The sequence below is a fragment of the Camelus dromedarius genome, chromosome 17 (genome assembly GCF_036321535.1).
Source record: "Camelus dromedarius isolate mCamDro1 chromosome 17, mCamDro1.pat, whole genome shotgun sequence".
Taxonomy (NCBI): domain Eukaryota; kingdom Metazoa; phylum Chordata; class Mammalia; order Artiodactyla; family Camelidae; genus Camelus; species Camelus dromedarius.
The window spans coordinates 11751856-11769424 of record NC_087452.1 but is presented as its reverse complement, the minus strand read 5'-3'; the positions used below and the strand labels follow the sequence as shown (position 1 = coordinate 11769424).

General features: G+C 35.9%; 1 protein-coding gene across 4 annotated transcripts in view; it reads left to right on the top strand.

Annotated features, from left to right (window-relative positions):
- The window catches only part of LOC105093180 (contactin-4), an 813469-nt gene that overhangs the window by 141386 nt on the left and 654514 nt on the right, over positions 1-17569 (top strand). The gene's annotated exons all lie outside the window — the stretch shown is intronic.

Here is a 17569-nt window from a genome sequence, read left to right as displayed (position 1 = left end):
TTGTAATTTAACTTTTCTGCATAGAACTACATTCATTTCTATGAAACCAATTAAGAATATAAGCCTTTAATTTCTTGAGAGAATCTTAGATATAAAAGGACTTTAGAGGATGTACTACTTTTTAATTAGTAGACCAGGGATGAAGAGGGTGAATCAGTGTTTTCCTTTAAATGGCATCGCTAATGCATAGTGAAACAGGGTTTGAACTGAGGTTTTAGGATCAAGGCCTCAGTGCCCTTTGTCACAGGAAGAGCCGATTGGAGCGTTGAAGAGCTTAGGCTCTGAAAGTTAGAATTTCAGCTCTCATCTGTATTATCTGTGTGACTTTAATCAAGTTATTTGTCCTGTAAACTTTTCCTTCTTCATCTATAACATAGGTTTAATAAATAGCATTTATCTTACGAATTAGGTTAGGGTTAATAATAGCATTTATCTTATGAATTTGCTTTGAATGGGATAATAAATATAATATTTAGCACAATGCCTGTGAAGTCTTCAAAAGTATTCAATATGTGACAGCCCATCCATATTAGGTTTTTATTGCTGTGTAACAAAATTACCACAGATATGAAAGCTTAAATCACCCATATTTATTGTATCATAAGTTCCATGGGCCGGAAAGTTGGACATGTTTTAGCGGGGTTATCTGCTAGGGGTTTCATAAGACTAAGATGGAAGTATCAGCTGGCCGGGTCCTCATCTGGAGGCTGAATTAGGGAAATAACTGTTTCCAAGTTCCCTCAGATTTTGGCAGCATGTGTTCTATTGAAATTGTGGGACCCAGGTCTTGGCCCCTTGCCTTGGTAGCTATCTGTCTGTCAAGACTGTGGTCAGCACCCAGAGGCTGCCCTCTGGTCCTTGTCAGGTGGTGCTCTCCAAAAGCACTGTCCAACACAACAGCTTACTTCTACATAGTCAGGAGGATGATCTCTGTCACTTCAAATCTCTCCCTTCATGAAGGGAGCCTGTCCTTTTTAAGTTCTTACCTCAGTAGGTCAAGACTACCCAAGACAACTCAAATGCCCAAAACTTTTGAATAACTCAGAGCCAACTGATGTGGGTCCTTAATCCAATCAGCTTAGTCCTATAAGGCAATCTAGTCACAGGACTGAAATCCATCATCTTCACACCCTCATTAATAGGGAGGGGATTACACAGGGCATGTCCACCGAGGGGCAGGAACACAGGGACCACCACGAAGCTCTGCCTTCCTCAGAGAACTGTTCTTACTGTTCATTTTCATTAACTTATTCTTATCATTATTGTATACTTCTGAGTTTGCAATGGTTGAGAGCTCTGTAATTAAGGGTGATTCTATGACAATAGTGGAAAATAAAGGTAACAAAACTATTTCAGAACCTTTGCTTGTGAAAGAATTTACATTGTGTCCCTCTATTTTCATATTCATTTGGTTTTGGACTGCATAGCCATATTTAAGATGTACTAAATGTTATCCCCCAAAGAATATTACTATTATAGTATAATTCTTATCGGGTCCCAAATAAAGGCAAAGTAGGTGTAGATGGTGATCATGGAACCCAGAACATAATATTCAATCATTAGTGCACTGATTTGTTCTAGTTCTGGTTAAAAGAGAAAGAAGAGAGATTATTTTGAAAGAATAATCAGTAAAAGCACTTGTAAACATTACACACAAATTAGAGGAAGAAAAATTCTGCTTATAACACTAATTTTGTCTTGTCACTTATTTACACAGTGTCATTATTTAAATATTTTCAGAATTCCAGATAAGCATGTCTTACTACTTACCATAGAAACAAAGCTAATGAAAAACGGATCCTCCTGACCAGTTATTACAATGTATTTTCTGTCCTATAAGCTCTGTCATTAATTTCCTGGTATACCTTGAATATGCCACAAGCAATTTGAAATGACATCAGTTAACATATGGGAAGTTGAGCATAGCTATGTAGGATATTAAATATTTGCTCCAGAAATGCTAATAAAAATACAGTGACATTCTATTCTCAAAGTATTTTTTTAAACAATAACAGTAAATTTAAGGGGTACCAAATAAATGAAGGAATATCTGTTCATATTTATTTTGCTCAATTCTTCTGATTTTTCTGTTCCCATTTCATTCTGACCACTCTCAATTACGTTTAGAGGTCCAAGCTTGGAAATAGGGCTCTCAGGGCTATATCCCTAATGGTCCCTTAGGAAATAAGTCTTTGAATAATCAAAGTCATTTTGAGGACTTTAGTAATAAAATGAATGGAAAGAATGAATTTGCCCTTCCTTCCCCTTCCTCACAGAAACTGCCGTTTCTGTATTTGGGGATTTTTGGATAGCCAGGGAATGAATTAGTGTTATTTCATTTAGCCTTAGTTATAAAATACTACACAGTCTCTTCTATTAAGGTGATACGTTGTCAAAAAGATACTATTGTATCTTTTAAAACTGAGTTAGCATTACTTACTTTTCTTGATTTTTAATATATTACAGAGATAGGTTTCCTTTTTTTTTTTTTTTTTTTTGTATATCATACATCATGGATTCCAATGAAAAATAAAGTTGGTGTAGTTTCTTTAAAGCAGTGCCATGGAGCATGGATATTAAAAGAAGGCTATTTGCTCATTTTAGCTAGTTGCCTAGTTGATGTATTCAATTTTATCCAATCAGTTTTATATAATAAAAAACAACTGTTAGGAAAGTGAGTACATCAAGCTCAGTTTCATTGATCTAGTTTTATTGTGGCCTAACCTCATTCAGGTCAACTCAGTGTGTATGGCACTGTAACCCGTGATGACTTCTACATGTATTCTATGTTCATATTTATAATGTGTAGAGAATTGCTTGGCATGTGGTAGGTGCTAGATACATAATGAATGAAGGGATTGTAGGTATTAAAGCGAGTGGTCTCTAATGAAATGATTGAATTTGTTTTTCCCTCCAACATAGTTGAGTGATTATAAATTAATATATTAAGTCATGTTGGAAATAAAATATACTTATTTCCAAATGAATCTTCAGTAAAACATTTAAGTCTTTTAAGTTACTTTTATTACTTTTTTTTGTATCTCTTTTGGATTATTGCTTTTTTAATTTATAACATTTTGCGATTTCCTAAACATCTTTGCAAATATTCCCTGTATTTATATATATATACATATATATAATGTATATAATGATGTATATATATATCAGTAAAAATGAAAACTTTTTCCTTTACTTCTCTTGAGTTTCCATACATATGAATAAGAAAAATGAAAAAAAAAATTGGAAGACATTATTGGAAGTGAAACAATATTGCTTGTAATAATGGTCAAATTATAGACTATCACCCTTTGATTTTACTGTTTAGCTGTTCTAAAATGTATTCTTTTTGTTGTTGTTGTTAAACTGTAGATTTAACATGGCTGATGATTAAAAGCCCATCCACTAGGAAACTTTACTCACACACTTGAGTAAGGTGATAAAAATGCTGAGTCCCTTTAAGTACGTATTGGCTTGATAATTGTACTTGATGACTCAGTGGTCTTCCAGAGCATTATAAAATACTTGGGTCTTTGTGAAGTCATCAATACTGCTGATGTGTAAAGACTTAAAAAAAAAAAAAAGATTGTCTTAAATTATTTATTGCTTCTTTGCATGCCAGGATTGTTTTTGTTTTCTGACTAAAGTCTTTAACCTTTTACACTGATTAAGTTTATTTTATTTATTTATTTTGTTGAGAGACTATTATATTCACAAAAGCATAGCAGATAATATATGCAAAGTACAAAGTAAAAACATATGTAGTAGTTATGTGATTGCTTGCAGCATATAAAGGGCTATTAAAAATAATTGAACATCCAAAGAACATTCCTTGAGTCTGGAATTACTAGTTTGGTTTTCTTTTAATGGAAGTTGATTCAGGTGACTAGGTAATTCTAAATCTCCTGTGTGCGCTGTAATTGTTCTAAGCATATTGAAGAATTTGGTTCCTTTGTCAGTGTTTTTAAAAGTATTTAAACTGCTTCCATTCCTGCTGCCTTAGTTTTCTGCCCATTAGAATGAGCAGTAACTTTATTTCAGGTACAAGTAGTCTTATTTCATGTAAAAATTTTTGTTTTTGATAGGGGTTGATGATACGGTATTTATGAGAAATGAGATCAGAAATTCAAAAGTGATATGTTTTAGTAACAAAGCAAAACAAATTTTCTGCCGCATGATTTATACTCTTAATTCTAGAATTTTTTATCTATCCTTTGATAAATTCCCTGCTAAGAGCTCAGCTCACGAATTTCTATTTAATTGAATTATTTCTTTGAAACAGAATACAACTTCCTACTATTTATCTCTTCAGAGGAATCAGTATGATCATAATGCGCCAAGATTTCTTATTAATTTAACATTTTCAATTATATCTGCATAGCTGATAGACATCCTGTTACTTTCTGATCCTCTGATTCAAGAAGTTTCATAGAATATTACAAAAAGATAGTCTTTTTTTTTGTCACAATAAGCATGTAGAAACTTACTTCCTAATAATTAAAAAGTAGACCAAGATAGTTGTTGGATGAAATACTGCTTAAGAAAACAGTGGGAGTGTGTTTTTCTACCTTACAAATCATCTCCTCCTGCTAGATACAATTTATTTACTCATGTTTGTCAACCCATCCCCCATTCTGTAACTTCCTGGATCACAAATCCTTTATTTAATAATTCTATGCACACAGTCTGTTCCTCACATCATTTGTGGAAACGCTAATCTTTGGCTTCACAGATTCTTTGAATTAGCATCTCATGTCTTAGCCTGATTTCCTGAACTTTAAAATTTTTTATTTTTTATTTTTATTGATTTGCTCATTTTGCTCATTGAAATGTGTGATTTATGAGGGCAGAGACCTTGTCTGTTTCACCCACGATTATTTCCCAGATCTTGAGGGTATTGCTGGGCATAACAGTGATTCACAAAACATACATATGCACATATATCACGTGATAGTTGTTATTACTATGTATCCTGTTTATGGTTATAGTATCACAAGGAAATGGAGACTTAAGAGAGGTTAAATAATTCACTCCAAGATACGTTTCTATAGCAAACTGATTATTTAGTGATTATTTAATCTGTCTCAATTCCTGACTTTCTGACTTAAGACCCTGCTGTTACCTACTTTTCTGTGCACATTCCCTTTATCCCTCATATCTTAATGGGATCTGACCATGTGTTTACTTTTGGACATAAGCCTAGTCAGTCTGTGAACACAGTTGAGGACCTCACTAACCAGATAAGGAGGAAGGGAGAGGTCAGTGAAAATAGTCTCTAATGTTGATGATAATACATAACATTTAGACAATGCCTTACATTTTATAAAGAGCTTTGCATATGAATTCTCATTTAGTAATCATCATATTACAGGTTCAAGGAACAAGGCTCAGAGCTGAAAATGTTAAGCGCTGTGGCAAAGTGCGCCCCTGGTGGGTGAGTGCCAGACGTGGGACTCACATCTAGGTGCTTTGTTTTCTCTCCCCTCTGTGGCACTGTGGTACCTGCAGATAGTTCTCTTCTTCCCACACTGTTTTCTGTTTGTCTAGTGTTTTTGGAAACTTTGCTGTACTATTTTCAAGCTTTTTTTTTTTTTTTTTTTTTTTTTTTTTTTGGTGATTAAGCTTGCCCATAGTTTCTACAGATCATTGGAATTTTGTATTGTTTTATAAAATAGACTCTGAAGGAAGATACTTGGCCATAGTTAAAGTTTTTTGTGCAATTTAAAGAGTGGTGGGTCTCAGTTTCTTACCCCAAGATGGAGGTAGCCTTTCTTCGACTCTCTACCACACAGCGCAGCTATAGGATTAAATCTGAGTTTCTCAACCTCAGCTACTGACGTTTGGGGCCAGGCAGTTCTTTGTTGTGGAAAGGTGCCCTGTGTTTTGTGAGGTTTGGCAGAAGCCTGCACCCAGTAGCACCTTCCTAGCTGTGACAACCAAGAATGTCTTCAGACAATGCCAATTTTTTTACCTCCCAGGGGAAGCCAGATTGTCTCTGGTTGAGAGTCTGTGGATTAAGTGAAGATCATGAATATGAAAATGTTTTGTAAATTTTGAAACACACTTTAAATTCGAGGTATTACTAGGATGAGCTTTAAGAACAATAAAATTTCCCTGAGGGAGAATGAGCCCTGCTGGCAGAGGAGAAAACAGTGTGTACACAGGAGTTGGCCACCTTCTGTTACTGCCTTGTGAAGGCTCCCTCATCCAAATGCCTGCTATCCATTTCTTGGTTTTGCATTATTCTAAGCAAATATTTAATATATTGTTGCCTGTTAATAGGACTTCCCATTGCAGATTTAAGTTTCTATTACTTTATGAAACATTCCACAGCATATTCACTACCATAAGATGAATAATTAAAACTAAATTGCACTTGTCAAAATAAATGAGCACACCACGTGTGGAGACAGAAAAATCTCTAATTTTTTCCCACATGGTTTATTGCATATTATTCTTATTTGTGGTACGGGGTGCTATGGGGTGACTCAACATTATTATTCAGAGTGAGAGTTTTTATGCTATATTAGTTTTGTTGAATTAAGATCATTGAAGGTGCCAATTAAATTTAAAAGCCTACATGTTAGTTTGTCAACTACTCAGAGTAAAAATCTCAAAGTCCTCTGAGGTGGCATGAACATGTTATTGTTCATGCTGTCATTACAAAGTCTGCTGATAGTCATATGTGAGATATTATTAAAATGCAAATTTATACATTATTTACATTATGGGCTTTGGTGGCAGGGTTTTGAGAAAGCTGCCCAGGAGAAAAAATGTGAGCATCTTCTCCATCAAGAATTTTCTCCTGTTTTATTTTTACTATAACTTGATACATTTACCATCTGTGGGATGGAAGCTGGAGTCTCAACACCAGCTCTTCCAGGCTGCAGAGATTCAGTTCAAACATTAGATGGAACAGAGCAAAGAGTGTCAGACAAGCTTGCCTTATTGCTCTTTGCTTTCAGTGGAGAACTGCTCAGATGCAGAAGTTAGTTGTTTAATTTTCAGAGAGAAGTGTGTCTCAGTCTTGAGAATGGCTGAGCCTCTTCCATTTGTAGTCCTTTTTGTTATTGTCAGAACTGATCAGATAAATCCACCTGAGTGTCTGTGTGTGGGGTGCATGTTGAAAGTGATTTTATTTTTGCCCAATAAGTCCCAAACACGCTGTCGTCTTCATTTTATTTTCCCTCTCCCATCTCAGAGTGCCTTTTGCAACTGGCCTCACAAATCACATTGTCTCTACTTATTACCCAGGCCTTTCTCCAGCTGGTAAAATGCATTTTTTCCCCCTCAGCAAGATTCAGAGTTTTCCCTTTCCTCATTCCCTGTATGTTTCCCTTCACTTTAAATGTGAAAATTGCAAATACATTTCTAACCCTCTCTGTACGACATTTCCATTTATTGAAAACTTACGCTATATAAAGTAATGTGGAAGAGATACCTAAAATGCTTCATCTGTTTTCCACTGTGTATCCCCAGCTGGACCGATTTTTCCAGGTAATTTTCCTTTTCTTTCCAATTTCATCTGCATCATATAATTCAGGAAAATAAAACCTTTTTTTTTTTTTCTTTTTGCAGATTCATTTTGTGCAGCAGACTTTCTGATTAACAAAACACTGCCAAAGCCCAATTAGGCTTTTTTTTTTCTTACAGTGCTATGGAAGGGTTTTATGTGATGGGGGGGGAAATCCTTAAGCTGGCATAAGACAAGTAACCTGTTTAGGCACTGAGTGAGGAATAGATTTTATTAGCTTGGACTTAAAGTCTCTCTGTGCCAAGTTCTTCTGTTTAAAATGACAGTTGCATCATCTGTCCTTCTCCTGCCCAGAGGATTTTTGAGATTTCCAAGTGGGAGGTATACAGAGATGTGAAATACTTGCGCAGTTCCATGTTCATTTTATTTTGCAAACGAATTTTTTCAGAACTTTTTCTGAGAATTATCCCATGAGACCTATTAGAACTTTAAATGACATTTCTTCTTCATACTGTCTTAGGTAGTATTGGACTTGGTTCCAAGAGAAAGAAAACCCAGAAGAACAGAGACTTAAATGAGATAAAAGTTGACTTTTGTTCTCTTTCAAGTAAAAGTCAAGTAGGCAATGCAAAGCTGTCACAGTGCTGCAGGCTGTTAAGGGTCCTGGCTTTGTCAGACACCAGCCTCGTCTCAGTAATGGCAGATGGAGCTTTGGTGTCATGGGCACATTCCAAGCAGCATAATTGAGAAAGGGAACGATGTTTTTCTCTTAAGGAAAGTGTCTAGTAGTTGCTATACAACTGCTCTGGTTAATTCCATGGATCAGCACTTAGTAATATGGTCAGGTGTGGTTTCAAAGAAGAGTAGAAGGTATCATTCTTACTCATGTGGCCCTGTGCCCAACTAAAATTTCTGTCTTATGATAGAAAAGAAGACTTGTTGTATTTTCCCCACAAACATTAATTTGAATATATCCTATACTTGAGAATATAATATTGCTGAGTAGATTGTGAACTACATGTGGACAGGAACAAGTATAATAAAATATTTGGAGTTATCAGTCTTACTGGCAGCACCAAAGCTGTGAATAGTCATTGAAAATGTACATGTAGAAAGCATTTTTTAAAATGTGAAATATGACTCAAATGAGACTGATTTTTTTAGTTTAAAATAATTGTACATAATCTTTAGTCTTTCCATAATCACTGAACATCTTAAATGCTAAATACTGTAGTCAGATTTAGTATAGTTTTTCTCATACTAACTGTAACACAACCATTTATCAAGGCATGTTTTGGATTCTTCTTTGGAAATGACTTTCAGACTTAAATTTTAAAATATGTAAGAGAATAATTCTCTTTACTACTAATTTTTCTCTTTAAAGCTTCTTTGGTCATATTTTGCTCTGATAGCTTTCTGATTCTTCCTTTAAAAAAGAAAAAAAAAAACAGTCTACCATTGTAAGATGGAGATTGGGTCCCCTGAAGGATTTTTGAATAAGGGCTGTTAACTGTGATAGAGGTTCCCATACTTCTAAGAAAAAGAGCCTAAATGTTCTGGGATCAAATTAATTGAAGTTTTTATTTTGTGAGCACTGTTGTTGAAGAACATACAATGCCTCTGTGCAAATTGATTCATTGATAAAGAACAGCATTGCTATTTTGAGTGTTCTAGAAATGTCACAGCATCAGAGACTTCTCAGAGGATTGCTGGAGAGTTCTCGGAAGGGAAGGTCATTTGTAGTAGCAACAGCTGCCACCACATTCAAGTACAATGCTTGGCTTGAGGTTTTTAGATACCAAAAGAGCGTGGGCTCTCTGGTACTAAAACCAAAGATGAAATTGCCAGTTATTTTTATGTCTCCTCACATAAAATAAGCAAGCAGTGGAGTGACACACTTTTTATTATAGAATTTTAAAGCGAACTCAATTAAGAATTAAACAAATTTACTGGCATGGATCTGTCTTGTCTCAAAGAAACAAAGATGGTGCCAGGGGAATTTCCCTTTCAAGGATCTAAAGAGCTTCTGATGAGTGAACTTTGCCTGTGTCTAAAAGATATCATTCATCTCCTTTCCTGGCTCCTGTGCCAAACATGGTTGTGTGGCGTTGAAATTTAGCATAACAGCCGCTGAAAGAACCATTTCCTGAGTTGATACAGCCGTTTAAGAATAAGTAGATTGCCTTTGAATTGACCTGCATGTGTCTGTGAAAGAAGCATTAAGTGTCTCCTCTTCTCATAGGAAAAGGACTGTTTCAAAGAGCCATTTTCTTTCCTAACAAAGAAATTCATACTGAAGACAAATCAGCAATTTCACAGCTGGTTTGTGAAATCCTGAAATGATGTATACAAATAAAAGCAGGAGAGTTTCATTTGGAATGAAAGGAATATTTGAATTGCATCCCAGTTTCTAATAGGATATTGTTTCATGGTTCTAAACCATTATAAGCATGCCATGGTGTTACACATGACAATCCTATCTCATCTGTGACTCGTGGACTTTGTGAGAAAGTCCCAGTTGGAAAGCATAGAATTTTGGGATTGGAAGGAGCTGTGTTTTCTAATCCTTTTCCTTTTCTACTGTCATGTTCTTAATTGAACATGCAGATCCCCCTCTAAAACATCCCTCAACACCTGTATGAAAATGCCCGTTGTTTCCAGAGGCAACCTATTATTTTTTTGAAAGTACTAGATTTTCTTATGTACATTGAAAAAAATAACACTTTATTGATTTTGATTTTGCCACCTGGAGTCACCAAGGCTTTCTATCTTATACACAGCAGTCCTTACATGTTTATAGACTGTAATCATGTCCTCTGGAACTTTTGGCCTCTCAGGCTAGGAATGTGGCAATGGCAGTGACAAGAACTGGTCATTTTCTGGTTATGTAGCAGGAGTAGTTTGAAGGAACAGTCCACAGGGATTGATCTAGGGATAGATGTGGGCTGTGAGAGAAGGGGCCAACAGTGTTTTTTGACCTGAACACATTTTACTATGTGCTCTGTACACTAGGTTTGATAATAACACAGAATAAAATTCTCATTCAAATAGTTGCTCCGTAATATACGTATAGGGCTGCTTTGTAAGTCTAAGAGCTTGTTTGCTGGCCTTGTAGGACTGAATAGAGCCATAAAAGTCCTGCTTTGACCTGAGACAGCAGTCCTATATACTCATTATGGGTCAAGGTTAGAAATTTAACACTCAGCTTTATTTTAAGTCTAAAACTATACTTCTGAATACCCAGTATTTACATGAGTATAATTCCACAGGACTCAGAATGAGACAGTCTTTGATAAACTACCAGTGATACATTTTTAGTCCAGAAATATTACACCCCACTTACTGCCACTAGATTTTCAGCTACTTTGAGAGCAGATGTTGATTCTTTTATATGGTACCTGTTAAATAACAGCAACTCAGGACACAAGGTCTGAACTATTATTAAACTACAGTTAGAGTCTGCAAGTGTATTTGTTGTATAAATTGAATTCTAGTTAATGTGTGATACATCGATATCTGTATCTGGGAGGAAAATAAAGAACTAGCTTTGAAAAACCTGAGTCTTATATAACATTTTGCAACTCCCTTACATGCTCTGTCAGCCATGAGCAGGTGAATAACGTTATACCAGAAGTTAAAATCTGTAGGACAGGGGGAGACAGGAGGCTTAGGTGTATTTCAACTCTTAACTAATCTCTGGGGTAAGAAGCCTTGGTTCTCCTGTTTATACGTGCAGAGAGGAAACTAGGTGGCTAATTATTTTGTAGTAAACAAGTTACCTATCCACAGCATAGTTGAGAAATCTTAGTGCCACTGTGACAAATGATTAAATAGGCATCTGTCTAAATGTTTGATGTGTTAGTTGCCCAGCCTATAACAGAGCTGGGCTGCCTTGGAAAAATAAACCCAGACTGAATTTCAAATATGAATGTGTCCCCCAAACTCGCAACATTTTCAAAGGTGTGCCCTTCAGACAAGAGCAGAGATAAACTGCACATTAAAAGAATTAGCACTCAGAGGCCTTTGTTTCATCAGTGGTTAGTTTGGTGGTGATTGCACAAATGCACTACATTAAATTTAATCAGGGATGTTTCTGGCTTGTGGGTGGTGGCAGGCCTACTGATTAATTCATTTATATTCTGGAAATAAGATATGTTCTACTGGATGCATTTCCACAGTCTGGCAATTCTACAGTGTGCATTTCAGCATCTTTAAATGGCTACTTTGTTCACAGTCTCTGAGCCAAGTCTTGCTGGTTACTGTGGACTGATTAGCTCACCAGGCTAAGAATGACAAACAGGAAATGGTGCCATTTTAGTTTGTCTCTGGAAAGAACACCAGAGGAACAGTTTAGATGGCTTGTAAACAATTCAGGATTTTGATGTCATCTACTTGAACTGCCTTAAGAACGCAGTTAGGAGTACAAGGGCAAATCATGATAAAATGAGATTCTTTGAAGAATTATACCTTCCTCAGTGGTGTGCTGAAACTGGTTAAGTAAACTATGTCTATGAGGTAATGGATTATGTTAGCACTGTAATTTAGGGGATAGAAAAGAGACTGGAGAGATGATAGCATCAAGTCCCTATTTCAAAAATAATGGAAAGCAGACTCTAGGAAATTGACTATTTTTAGATGTAAAGATATTTTGTAGTAGAGCGTTGAACTCAGGGCTCCTAGTTTGTTTACTGATCCACTTTTCACAGCAAGTTTAAAATGCATGTGTGTGTGTATATGTGTTGGTGGTAGGAGGCTAGTTTATAGACATTTGGGGACAGAGAAGTAAAGGATTATACGGGATCACCCTGTGTAAAAAAAATGTAATTTGGCTTTAAGTGTGGGGATGGTACCTAAGTATTTGTTAGGACCTATTGGACCGCACTTATCCATTATCAAAGGTGTTTCACAGATGTCTCTAAGAGGACTGCTGGTGATGTCAATTCATGTGTACTGTGTCCATACTCATTGACACAATGACGAGAACATGCTTTGTTGTGGTCATTTTCTAGTATTAACCATGTGATTTCCTTGAGTAAGACTCAAGTGCTCTGTGACAAAAAGTGGACCTTAGAACTACCCAGGATAAATACATTCCTTTGGTGGGTCCTGGGAGGGGCAGACCATGGCTCAGTAATTCTTTTATACTTATTCCTCATCGTCCAGCTGCCTCCTGAAATGCAAACCAGCCGTCATTACGTATGTGGGAAATTAGTAGCTCATAGGTTTGTGGGCTAAAGTATCTGCCCTGTCTTAAAAAATTATTTCTGACATTGAGAAACTCTGTTTTTCATTATAGAAAGCTGAATATTAATTAAGGTCACTTCTTATGAACTTAGGGGCCTGTCTTGTTTTGGTGATAATATTGTAGCAAAAAGAACGTAGATGGTAGGAAAGAACCATGACGTTTCTACAAACTTTTATTTATGTCTGTATATAATTAACCTGTTTATACTGAACTTGCAGTCACCAGAAAAATGAACAGGGAGTGTGTCTTTCTTCCTTTTCCCCTAGGATTAAAAAAAATAATCTTATTTATCTAGATACTTTTGTTGTTGTTGCAAAGAGAGAGTGGAGTTTGATGGAAAGACCATGAATTTGTACCTGATAGGCTGGATCTCCTGATAACTAAGAATATGTTCTTGAATGAGCCTCATATTTTGTGAATGTGCTCATAATTTTGAAGAAAATAATTACTTGGACTCTGTGGCCATAATCCTGAGTTCAGTTTCTGTCTCTGTGGTTACTCACTGTGTTAACTTTATCTTCTGATGTAAACTCTTCTGATCTCCCTTTCTGGATTTGTCAAATGGGGGTAGTAATAGCATCTGCATCAAAGGATTATTATGAGGATGAAATGAGTTGATATTTATAACGTGCCATGTAATTACTCACCATTATTATTTTAATAGAAAAATCGTTGGTTAGATTATCTTGTTAAGGAAAAGAATAGTATGATTCCAGGTAGATAGCCAATTTAGACTTTTTCTTCCTAGAATATCCTGCTTATCTCAGTGCCTCTGAGCACAGGCGTGAGATGATCTGCAGGAGAATCACTTGTTGGGGTCCTACCCCCCACTCCAAATGATTTATTGGAGCCTAAGCATTAGGAGTCAGCTGTGCCTAACTTGAGAACCTCTCTTTCTATGACCATCTCAGCTTATGTTTGTAATTCAGAATTACTGTTATGTAATTACTTCCTATATCAGAAACCTAAATAATGGTTAAATACTAATGTATTATTCAATGAATACTAAAAAACGTCATTAAAAACCATATTTTTGAAGAATATTTGAAAATATGGGAACATGTTCAAAAGACGTTAAGTAGAAAAAAACAGGTTAACAGGTTGCAAAGCAGTGTTTCAATTATGATTCTAAATTTGTAATCAAAGAATTTTATAATCATGAAAATGTTATTAAAATATTACAATCCTATGATAAATTTTGATGAATACTTTCCTGATTGGCCTTAACATTTTCCAAAATGAAAATTACCTTACAGATTTCTTTTTTTCTGGTTATAAAAGTAATAAAACTCAGAGTAGATATTTCAAGCAAAACAGGAAAAAAAGATAAAGATTGTTAAAATCATCCACAATCTCACCTCCTCAAAATGATAATGTCAGCATTAAGGTTTTAAAGAACTTTTCTCCAGATATTTATGAATTTCTATATGCACGTTTTACCTAAATGGAGTTATGATCTACTTTTTTCCCCACTGAACAGTGTGTTGTGCACATTTCTGTTTCTAAAACACACCGAACTTCATTTTCATCCTAATGATCCAGTCCGCTGAATAGATAGATGTATGACAATCTATTACTGATAGACGTGTGTATGTGTGTGTGTGTGTGTGTGTATGTATGTGTATATATATATATGTTTTTTGTTTCTCTATCACAGTTTGTGCACTAAAACCTATATTCTGCTAAACATTCTTGTGCATACCAATTTACAGTACCAATAAAGGTGTAAGAAAATAGTTATACTCTCGTTTTTAAAAAATCTCTATCATTTAAATCTACTCTTTGAATATTAATGAGGTTGATTATCTTTTCACAGGTGGATTTGAGCCCCTAATCTAGGTAATTGTATTAAAATTATTGACAATGCACCTACTATGATCACTTTTTCATTAGAAGGAGTATTTTAAGACTATTGTAAACACTTGAGAATTTTTTTTTTCCATTTTAACCACAATCCCACCCTGGGGATTCTGGCCTCTTTCCGGTGAGGATGAGGTGGTGATTGGACTCTGTCATCGATCTTGTATTATCGCATGGTCCAATCAGAGGAAACCATTGGGATTACAGTCCCGTTATAGTTACAGAGGCAGGAGCTGAAGTGCATTTTAGGGGACTAATGGAGCTCTATTAGGGTGTTCTGTTACGCCTTTTTAGAAGAACTGTGTGTTCGTAATACCTGATAACACTCTGCCTCCTAAAGCAGGAATGAAAATTATTTTTTTAAAATATCAATATAGGATGTAAAGTCTTCTCTTAGAGTCTCTAAATTGGGCGGAAAAATAAAAGTAAACTTAACCTCAAAATTTCCTTAGTGGTCCAATTTTTTTGACCTATTCAATGCTGTAAATCGAAGTCCTATGCTGACCAGATTTGGAGATGCCATCCAAAAGTTGAAATTTTACTAAAGATCTTAAAAAAAAAAAACAGTAATAGCAGTAAACCATGAAACTGTTAAATTGTCTACAAAAAATTTTAATGACCATTTAAGAAGTAATTTTTGTTGTACTCTTCATTTTCATTTTATAATTAATTTTAAGTGTAGCCTTATGAAGATACTCAATATATGTATACACACATATAATTTATATATATGTATATATGTGTGTGTGTACATATATACATATATATATAAATATAAACACATATATATTTATGTATACATTTTGCCAGGGAGATGGTAAAAGGCCCAATTCAGCTTCCTTTAGAATGAAGACAGCAGTAAGACATATCAATTGGATGTGTCCTTTGAGTTGATTTCCTTTCACTGCTAATGTCTCACATGGAGACATTTAACTTCACCTCTTGGTCTCATTTGTGGTGATTGCCGTGACTGATGAGCATGTTGGGTTTGAGATGATGGTACATAAATGGAAACAGCGTTCCTTGGTTGGAAGTCAGTTGCCTGAATCTTCAAGTTCAAGTTCATTTATCCTAGAAATTTAATTAACTGGGCATGCCAGGTAAAGGAAACCTTTGACCTACCAGTGTGAAGGTCAGCTTCCCGCTTCACTTTTTTCCTTTTTAATACTAAAGTATGTTGAATCGAAACCAAAATCCTGGGCTTACAGGTATAACGCATATGATTTTAAATTGTGGCTCTGTCATTTATTATCCAGGTCAGTTTTCCCCATCTGAAATAGGATAATAATATCTCTCTTGATGTTCTTTGTTTCATGCTTGGTATCCAAGAAATAAAAGCTTCTTTCTCCTTTCCTGCATCTAATGGGGGTTTAGCATCGCGTTCCTGTTCCATGTAAACTTAGAAATAAGTGCTTCCTAGAGACTTGTGTGAGAGAGAACATTCCACTTTGGATCTTAGGAAGGTAGATTGCTTTTCCATTCCTTCTACAACCTGCTGAGGCCTGTGCCATACTCAAATCTCCATCCAGAAATCAAGGGTCATCCTGGAAACTATTTGTTCTTCAAATCTGTAATTGTTTCAGGATCTAGGTTTGCTTACTTGCCTTAGAAAGCCTAGAGAAGTACTATTGCTTTTTCTAAATTTTTTTTTTGAGTGTGGCCACTTACCTCCCTCTCTCATCAATAAATGATACCAATCAATGCTTCCCTTCATTTCTCTTCAATTAAAGCTGTGTTCAGTGATATTCTCATCATATTAGAAGGGCAAATGTATGGGCCTTGAGAAAAAAAGTTGAAATTATATCTGGAGGGAGGGAAGGAGGAAAATAGGTGTAGGAGAAGAAACCATGTGACCTTGGAAGAAGGAATCTGTCTCTGAAAGTAAAAGTTAAACGTCATCCTTCCTGGCGAAAATGATAAATGAATTAGAACTGTCAATAGTCCATGTCCCTGTGATGAGGCTGGTTAATTCCTTTGGTTAGAACATAATGTTAAGAATCCAAGAATGGGAATTCTATCTTATCAGAGTTGAGTGATTCATTGTAAAGATAATGTGTCACAAGGTATAAGAGTGAGGGGCTGGAGGGTTTGGAGAGTGTAGATTAATTAGTACTGTTATCGGAGATTATGTTCCTGTTTGGCACAGAAAAGAACTCAAGAGTGAGCCATAGTAAAGTGAGTAGATTTATTCAGGGAGACACACACTGCACAGAGAGAGTGTGGTCCGCCTCAGAGGGGAGAGTAGCCCCAAAGCATGGTGTCGTCTCAGAAAGTGAGAGCAGCCCTAGGAGACAGATACACACTCTGTAAGCAGAGTGGTGATTGTCTCAGAAGGCAAGAGAGGTGGCCCTGAGGTGTAGGAGTGGTTAGTTTTCATGGGCTGGGAAATTTCACATGCTGACAAGTGGGAGGATTATTCTGACTCTTATAGGGAATGTCCAGGGATTTCCAGGAATTAGGCTTCAGCCCACTTTTTGGCCTTTTACAGTCAGTCTGGAAACTGTCATAGGTGTGAGTGTATCATTTAGTATGCCAATATATTATAATAAGCCTATAATGAGGCTCAAGGTCTACTGGAAGTCAAATTTTCTGCCATCTTGGGCAGAGTTGGTTCTAAACAGTTTATGTCCTGTCCTCATTGCTGTGTCCTTCTTTTCATGGTTGTGCTCTGCCCTCTTCCCTCCAGTCTTAGTATAAATCCAAATCCTTAATTGAAAAAACAACTCAAAGTACATGCATTTCTTATGTACTTCATGGGGGGGATAATAATTATTTCTGCAGGGAGACTAAGTTGAGATTTTAAGAGTTACCTAAAAAATTTTTCATCAATATCATTCATGTTGCCTGCTAACTGGGGACACTAAATGTTTACTGTTGTAAATGGTCAACTGAGTACATACCCACTGAGCTGTGCCATTGTTAGCGAGAGTATTCTCTTCGTATAGAATTTGGATGAACTGTGTTTAAATCGTATTTTATGAATTATATGGAGA